We start from the raw sequence: 9,509 nt of genomic DNA, 5'->3' as shown, positions 1-9,509 counted from the left end.
CAACTTATTAGAGTTGTGTCCTCGAGTTTATATTTAGTACCTACTATGATCCAGGAACAACTTATTAGAGTTGTGTCCTCATGATGCTCTTGGGTTACCATAGAACCATTCTCTATGTATTTGGAATTCATTTCCTCTTTTTCAAATTTATCTGGCTTATGTTCATTACTTAAATGCCATACTGCCCGGCGAACTATCAAACAAGTTTCCCTTTGTAAGTTAACTTTTTACTGTAACAGCAGCACTTACTACTTAAACTGTAAGAGTGAATAATTATGGTTATTTCAGGCATTGTGTCACAGCCATAATATTATTTATGAGTAGGAAGGCTAGGTCCTTTTGATGCTCCCTAAATCATACCAGGTAATTGTGATGTCAAATTGGTTGTGAAGGTGACTCTCCTTTTATTACCAATAGAAGTCATATCACTTTGAGGTATATGTTTGTTTTATCTCAGGATGAAGAAAAATTTTCCACTTAAATGGGAAACAAAAGTTTAACACAACTTCATACAATTATTTAATTTTAAGTCATGTCAACAACTGTGAAGATATACTGAGCATCAGTTGAGTGTCATCCATTATTCTAGGCACTGAAGATACAAAGAGGTAGGCATAGTCCTTACTCTTAGATATTTTTTTAGTGAGTGTGTGTGTGTGTGTGTGTGTGTGTGTGTGTGTGTGTGTGTCTGGGGTGAGATGGAGTCGAGTAGCAACCAGGGCTGGGGGAGAAACAAATAAATAGATGATTATGTTGCAGGGCTATAAGCTCTATGGTGGCAAACCTGACCTGTCTCTTAGTACAGAAAAAAGGCATTATCTCATCCAGGCCAGGAGGCATGGTCTGAGTTGAGTCTTCAAGGAAAAGTAACGGTTAGCCAAACAAGGAAAAAGAGCATTCAGGGCAGAGGGAACAGTATAGGCAAAGACATGGAAGACAAAAAGCTGTCACCATTGGGAAAGAGCAAATAGGTCAGTGTGGTAAAGATTATCTTCAGCTGGGATTTAAACCCACACTCTATTTTCTACACTATGTGATTCTATACACTCCTGATAGGCTACAGCCTTGGAGTATGCAGATCTACTTAGAAAATGCACCCTTGACACTGAAGCTAATGATTATCAATGTAAAACTGATGAAACTATTGCATTTAATTAATGGCTCACTATTTAGAATCCTGAATCCCTCAGAAGGATGCTAATATAAAATGTAATGAATGTAATATAAGGTAAAAGTCACATGAATTTATTTATCTATTTATTTATTTAATACATATTTATTAAGTGCCAATTATATGTTACAAAATTGTGCTGGTGGAGAGATGCAATGATAAACAAGCTATGCCCTGTGCATCCAAACACATGACAATATAATAACAAAAATGGTCTGCCTCGAGTCTGAAATACAAGAGACAAACAGCAAAAATTGCTCAGTATAATCCTGGCCTTATTTAATAGAAATGGGCTGTTTGGGCTGTTATCACAGGTACCCTGGTCTGTTTAGCAGTTTTATCCCTCTGGTAAAGGTGGGCATATATCAGTCTTGATAATACTATTTCGTGAAATCATCTAGTATATTTATCTTGATTCTTTGTTTGTTAAAAAAAAATCTTTCTGACAGTAATTTCACTATTCCATCTAGGAATAAAATGTTTTGACAAAATACAGGTGTATTCTGAACCTCATGGCTGTTCTAATCCCCATTTTCACTTAATAATATTACTTTATGTCTGATCAAGCAGGAACTTGTGATTTAATGCTTACGACTATTCTCTGAGGCCTCATCACTGTGGTAGGAACTAACAGAGACCAATCTGTATTGCATTGCAGACTAATACAGAGGATCAAAAATTGACTATGAGAGAGTCAGCAAAAAGGGTAGTTAGCCTTTGTTGCTTATCCAATCAGCCACTATCTTTGTCTTATATTAATTGTACTAGGCTGTTTATTATAGATATTCAAACATAGAAAATAGACAGAATAGCACAATAAAGCCCTATGTATCCATAGTCCATCAACAATAAATATATTAGTATGTATCTCTAAAGAATGTCTCTTTAAAAAAATAAAAGCCTAAAAACCATTATTACCTAAATACTTACAATAGCTCCTTAACATCCTTGAACATCTGCTTAAATGTTCAAAGTTCCAATTGTCTCATATATGTTATTTTTATTAACACTTGTTTGAATCAGGATTAAAATAAGGACCACACATTGCAAATGGTTGATATGTTGTTTAAATCTTCTTTAATCTATAAGGATCCCCTTCAATTTTATTTTTCTCACTTGCAATTTAAATGTTGGAGAAAAGAACATAGGTGCTGATTGCATCCCTGTACTGTCACTTGACATGTTCATTAGTCGTATCATTAAATTTGCATTTGGATCTAAAGATGTCTTCTAATTTAAGTTCCTCCTACATTTTATTTTTTGAAAATATTATTCCATAGCTGTATGTTCTATCAAGAGAGACAACATCTAGTCATCTTTCTTTTTGTGATGTTAGCAGCTATAGATGCTTAATGTCTAGATCTAAATTACTTTTAGAAGAATGAACTTATCTTTGTAACTATGTTTGAAGGAAATATTGTGTTCTTCATATTCCTGTCAACTGAATATAGGAAAAGAAAAATGGATGCATATGGTATTTCTTCTTCTAGAAAGAAAGAGAGAGAGATCATCAATGTAAAAAAAATAGCTACTCTTAGGAATCTTATAATTGACTGGTAATATCATGCAAGTTATTTCATTGTTGCTATAGAAATCCTAATGAATAAAAGCCATTATTTTAAAACAAATGCTATAGTAGATATTTTCAAGTCTCATGAGATCTCAGCACTATGAAGATTATTTTTGTAGCTTGGAAATTGTTTCTATTTATTTCTGCTTACTGTAAGGTTGAAGAAAGTGAAGCATATAAGGCACCATGTCTCACGGACCCATAATTAAAGTCATATAGGTAGTCAATTGTAGAAATGAGAATGTAGCTAACACATATTTTGGCACTATTTTACACAAAATGTTAAAATATTCCCTAAACTAATAAAAGAAGCACAGGTAGAGATACCGTGAAAAGAGAATTCAATTTAGGGCAAATGATTTTTTAAAAAAGCTTCAAAGGATAGGTAATATTTGAAATAGACCTTGAAAAGTAACTTATATGTTGAGAGGGAAATTGGAAGGCATTCAAAATGGAAAGCAATGAAATGGAAATGGATAGTAGCCTGGTTTGGATGGACAGTGGTGGACTAAAGATGGGTAAAAATCTGTAAATGTGGATGGAGACCATATATTAGTGGCTAAGTATACTTGGTTTGGAACTAGATATCTAGAGTACAAATTTTAGCTCAGCTTCTAAGTAGCAGTGTGTCTGTGTTAGTCTGGGTCTTCTGAGAAGCACATACCAAGACAGATTTAGCCATACAACAGCTGATTGAAGTAAATGCCTATGAGGGAAAATGGGAGATAGCCAGAGAAGATCAAGAAAGTTGTCAGACTATGATTTAGGTCTGCCACCTGTTAAAGAGAAAGAGAAGGAAGGAAGGACTGCAGTGTAGCTCAGGAAATTTCTACAAAATTGGTAGGGAGTCTTTGAGCCAAAGTTGTTTGTCAGAAGAGTCCTGTATCTCCCAGTAACTGATTAGGAGCAGCCCTTAGGAACTATGACTTTGGTGCACAATGGTGATGGATTTCAGAGCCCAGCAGCTGGAACCATGGTCTATTACACTCCCTACCCTGAAGGATACATTTTTGTGTCTTGAGTAGCTAACTTTCTGAGTTACAGCTCCACCATTTAACAAGGGGAAATATAAATATTTATTTCATAGATTTGTTGATAATTAAATGAGCAGGTATCTATAAAGTAGAAAAAAAAATTATAGTTTAGAAATTGTTTTGGTTTCACATATGATGTTGGTGGCTTTAATGATTATGGCAAATAAATGTAAGGGTAAGAATTGTTCTTCAATTGGGTTACAAATCAAAAATGTATAAAGTCATCTTGGCAAAAACGTGATATTTTCAAACTGTGCTATAGGAATGAAAAAGCATTTATTGAGAGAGAAGTGTCAGAAGAACAGTAGGGAAAGGCACCATCATCTCATGGGATTTAGAGATAAAGCAGTGGGAAGGAGAGGCTATTAGTATATACCAATCTTATAAACAAGACATTGAATGAGGGTACCCTATTGGAAAACTGTCATATTAAATAAGGCAATATATTAGGAGGTAACAAAATCCTGAACTCAAATTTTGGCTATAATCATGGAAAGAAAGGACAATATAAATGAAACACTTAGGAGAATTCATCTATGGACAGGATATCTAAGTAGATGTGTAAGGTTAGAGGAAAGAAGAAGCAAACTTTGTCACCAAGATTTCAAGTTTGTACCTTGGGAATGTTGATTGGGGGTAAAAAAAAAAAAAAAAAAGGTTTAAAAAGATTAAAAAGTTTAAGTTTAGATATTGTCAATCGATTTAAATTTTAGATTTTTGAAATTGTGGTGTTAGCCAGTTATTCCTATCTAAAAATGAAGGTTAGCATCCTAGGAATAAGTTAGATCATCGGTAAATAGACTTGGGACTCAATAGAATAGAAATGATCTTGTGATTAAGAAAACACATATGGTCACCAAGAAAATAAATGTAGACAATAGTGAAGTGAAACAAAGTCAGGACTTTCATTTAATTCCTGAATTTGGCTAGCAGGTAAAGCCAGGGCTTTGAAAGTTAGTAAAAGTGAGTGGAAAAGGAAAGTAAGAGGGAAGAAATAGTGAATTCAGAAATTTAGGAGGTCAATTTTGTTTCTTTTTATGGCTGAGTAATGTTCCATTGTATATATGTGCCACATCTTCTTTATCCATTCATCTGTCGATGGACACTTAGGTTGCTTCCATGTCCTGGAATAGTAAATAGTGCTGCAATGAACATTGTGGTACATGTCTCTTTTTGAATTATGGTTTTCTCAGGGTATATGCCCAGTAGTGGGATTGCTGGGTCATATGGTAGTTCTATTTTTAGTTTTTTAAGGAACCTCCGTACTATTCTCCATAGTGCCTGTGTCAATTACATTCCCACCAACAGTGCAAGAGGGTTCCCTTTTCTCCACACCCTCTCCAGCATTTAAATACCGTATGCTAACACATATATATGGAATCTGGAAAAAAAAAAAAGGTTCTGATGAACCTAGGGGCAGGACACGAATAAAGACACAAATGTAGAGAATGGACTTGAGGACATGGGGAGGGGGAAGGGTAAGCTGGGATGAAGTGAGAGAGTGGCATGGACATATATACACTACAAAATGTAAAATAGACAGCTAGTGGGAAGCAGCTGCATAGCACAGGGAGATCAGCTCGGTGCTTTGTGATCACCTAGCGGGATGGGATAGGGAGGGTGGGAGGGAGATGCAAGAGGGAGGGGTTATGGGGATATATGTATACATACAGCTGATTCACTTTGTTATACAGCAGAAACTAACACAACATTGTAAGCAATTTTACACCAATAAAGATGTTTAAAAAAATAGAATAGAATAAAATAAAATAAAATAATAAAATAAAATAAAGAAATTTAGGAGGCAGTCCTGGGCCAGGCCCGGCCGGGGTGAGGGCCAAGACAGAGGCACTGGAGTGCAGGGGGCGGGCTCTGCAGGGAAGCGCGCCAGAGGGGGCACGAGGAGAGCAGGGTGCTGTGGTTTGAGCTTGAGGGGGAAGCTGGTGGAGCAGGAGGCTGGGCGAGCAGTCTGAATGCCAGAATGGATCACCGTTTTGCTACAGCATTTGTAATTGCTTGTGTGCTTAGCCTCATTTCTACCATCTACATGGCGGCCTCAATTGGCACAGACTTCTGGTATGAGCATCGAAGTCCAGTTCAAGAAAATTCCAGCGATTTGAACAAAAGTATCTGGACTGACTTTGCTAGTGATAAGGCAGATCAAAAGACTTATAATGATGCACTTTTCCGATATAATGGCACAATGGGATTGTGGAGACGGTGTATCACTATACCCCAAAATACATACTAGTACAGCCCACCTGAAAGGACAGAATCATTTGATATGGTCACAAAGTGCATGAGTTTCATGCTAAATGAGCAGTTCATGGAGAAATTTGTTGATCCTGGAAACTAGAACGGTGGGATTGATCTTCTTCGGACCTATCTTTGGCGTTGCCAGTTCCTTTTACCTTTTGTTAGTCTAGGTTTGATGTGCTCTGAGGCTTTGACTAGACTTTGTGCTTGTATCTGCCGAAGCTTGTACCCCACCATTGCCACAGGCATTCTCCATCTCCTTGCGGGTCTGTGTACCCTGGGCTCAGTGAGTTTTTACGTTCCTGGAACTGAACTACTCCACCAGAAATGAAAGCTGCCTGAGAATGCATCTGGCGAATTCGGATGGTCCTTTTGCCTGGCTTGCATTTCAGCTCCCTTACAGTTCACGGCTTCTGTTCTCTTCGTCGGGGCCCCTCAAACCAACCGGAAAGAGTACACCTTCATGAAGGCATATCGTGTGGCATGAGTGGGAATCTGCTTGCTTTACAATTGCCATTTTTATGATTTTTTTACATTAATATTTTCCGTTATCTCCCCCCCCCAATTGTTTTTAACTTTGTGTGTGGGGTGTGTGTGTGTGTGTGTGTGTACCATTTTATCCTGAAAATTCATTTTATTTATTCACACAGATGGTTTCTTAATACTGCTAAAATTTATACGGAACCAGAATGAGTCCATTTTTCAGACAAACTAATCTAGGTTCAGAGTCCAGACAGAAAAAAATGGGTAGACTCTTGGCACAAATTTGTCAAAGAAAATTGGTAGCAAGGGGTTGACCCAAAGCAAGTTCTGCTGATGTCTGTTGGACTTCTCAGTACAATAACTGTATGTGTTTAACTGGAAACTCTAGTTTCTTTGGGAAACCTCTTATCATCGTCAAAACTTCTATTCACTTTGCTGTTGTAGATAGCCAGTCAGCCACAGGTATTAGTGCTATTTTCAAGGACTCAGGCTATCTAAAAATAAGAAAATTACCTAAGATCTTTTTCCCTAAATATTGGCACATAGCTTCATCTGAGGTGAAATATCATGGTTGTTTACCTATACTGTGTCTGTTTACAAGAAAGGAAGTGTTTACATGGAATTTTAACTTTGTAACTGCAAGAATTCCAGTTCAGCTAGACAAGAGGATTAACCTTATTTTACATTTTTTTTTTTTTTAACTCTCCTTAATATGTCAATAGGGTTTTCAGTATCACCAAACCATTTTGGACTTTTTTTCCTTCCCTCCTCATACACCAGGCTTCTTAAAACAGTGCTTTCTTTTTAACACTACATTGGGGTCCCAGAGTAAAATTCTCCAACTGCCATCTATTTATTTCAGCTAAGTACCATAAAGAAGATGCCACCATAATGACCCCCTGGAGCTAGGAAAACTACCACAAGACCTAAAGCTTTGGCTGGTCGTTAACTTCCAACTATGGTCTTTATTTCTTGTGGTGAAATGACGTGCCTTTCCTTGCCTAACCCCTTCCTGGTGTGTATCAACATGATTTAATGTCTTCTAACTCAGTCATTATCTTATACATATGTCTATAAACACTGAACTTTAAAAATCTTATTTTTTATTCCATTACTTCAGTACTTGACAGATTTTTTAAAAATGTAACAGTAATTTCTTAGAAAATCCTAAATCTGTCTTTCTTAAAAAATAAAAAATGAGAAGAGGAAAAAAAAAAAAAGAAATTTAGGAGGCAAATGATGAACACTGGCCAGGAAAATATTTCAAGAAAGACTTCAACCTTGGAAATCAGGATAGAAGAGGAATGAAATAAACGTGTTAGTGAAAACTATTTAGTGATCTTTGAGACCACAGTTTCATTAGGTACAGAATCCTAAGTATACAAAATAAGTCAACTGTATGGAAGATAAGGCATCAAGGGTAAATTCATTTTCTAAGATTGCTAAAAGAAAATGGAAAGAAAGTGATAAAACAGTAAGAAGTTTGGGGGCAGCAATCATTAGAGAAGTGTGTTTGTATTTTTGTTTATTTTTCTCAGGGGGTTGTTTGTTGCTTATCCCAAGTATATTTTCAGGCAGAGGGAAAGAAAGTAGTTGGAAATGAAAAATTAAAGAAATATATGTACATAGATAAATAACTTTAAAGGACGTATTTGATAAATCAAAGCCCTAGAGAAGACAGAACAATGAGTAGGATTAGAGCACAGCAGAAGGATCAGCCTTGGTTAAAAAAAGATTATTTCGGGCTTCCCTGGTGGCGCAGTGGTTGAGAATCTGCTTGCCAATGCAGGGGACACGGGTTCGAGCCCTGGTCTGGGAAGATCCCACATGCCGCGGAGCAACTGGGCCCGTGAGCCACAACTACTGAGCCTGCGCGTGTGGAGCCTGTGCTCCGCAACAAGAGAGGCCGCGATAGTGAGAGGCCCGTGCACCGCGATGAAGAGTGGCCCCCGCTCGCCGCAACTAGAGAAAGCCCTCGCACAGAAACGAAGACCCAACACAGCCATAAATTAATTAATTAATTAATTTTAAAAAAAATGAGAAAAGATTATTTCTTTCTCAGAGATTGTAAAATGGAAAAGAGGGAGAAGCTATAGAGTGATTTCAGAAATGAAAAAGATGGATGATGAGTATGGGGAGGCTTGTGGGGAGGCTTGTGGGGAGCCTTAAATTTCTCAGTAAAATGGAGGAGTGATACCATCAGGCCTTTTCTAATCGGTAACATAGTCCCCTTAACTTGGTAAACCCCACTGCTGGCTATAATGTATTGACCACATTTACGCTGCTGGTGCTCTTTAACATGCCTGGAAACTTTCCTCCTCATTCCTGACAGTATTAACTAAATGATTCCATTAAGGCACAAACTAGGCTAATATTTTATTGAATTAATTTATTTAGATTGAGTCTGATTACTTAGGTATCATGATAAACACCCTGGAAGCATTTGAATAAAATAACCCAATTAATTTAATAAATTCTTAATTTACTCTTGCATTCCAAATGTAATTTAAAAAAATCAGTTTAACCCATTAATATGGACTTAGCAACTTGGTTTGTCAAATGAAGATAAAGCAACAAACAAAAATGTCACTCATAAGACCTTTCTCCAGAAACATCATCAAGTCATTGATGTTCACAAATTTTCAAAAAAGGATGCATAATGATAGCATTATTATTTTATATTTGAAGTAATTTTTACTCCCAAGTGAAATTCTGATTTCTTAACAAATTATAAGCAGCTAATTTTGATTCTACTTATGCATTAGTGAATACTACTATGAATTAAATCACTTTCTTTCCCCAAGAGCTATATATATTAAGAACTGCTATCACTAATCTGGTACAAGGATCTTGGCCCTCCTAGTATATCCTCCCAGGAAAATTCAATAGCAGCTGTGTGGTAGAGACATAATAAGATGAAAATATTTATATAGACTTTGGTATAACTGTGACCTTTTCAAACCAGAATCACCCATGCCAGTCTTCATTAGAGCTG

General features: G+C 36.7%; 1 pseudogene; it reads left to right on the top strand.

Annotated features, from left to right (window-relative positions):
- Nucleotides 1-5,723: 5,723 nt before the first annotated feature.
- On the top strand, nt 5,724-6,518 carry LOC103002499 (claudin domain-containing protein 1-like; annotated as a pseudogene).
- Nucleotides 6,519-9,509: the final 2,991 nt, after the last annotated feature.

This window comes from Balaenoptera acutorostrata, chromosome 4, assembly GCF_949987535.1.
Source record: "Balaenoptera acutorostrata chromosome 4, mBalAcu1.1, whole genome shotgun sequence".
NCBI lineage: Eukaryota > Metazoa > Chordata > Mammalia > Artiodactyla > Balaenopteridae > Balaenoptera > Balaenoptera acutorostrata.
This window is presented reverse-complemented; position numbering and strand designations above follow the sequence as displayed.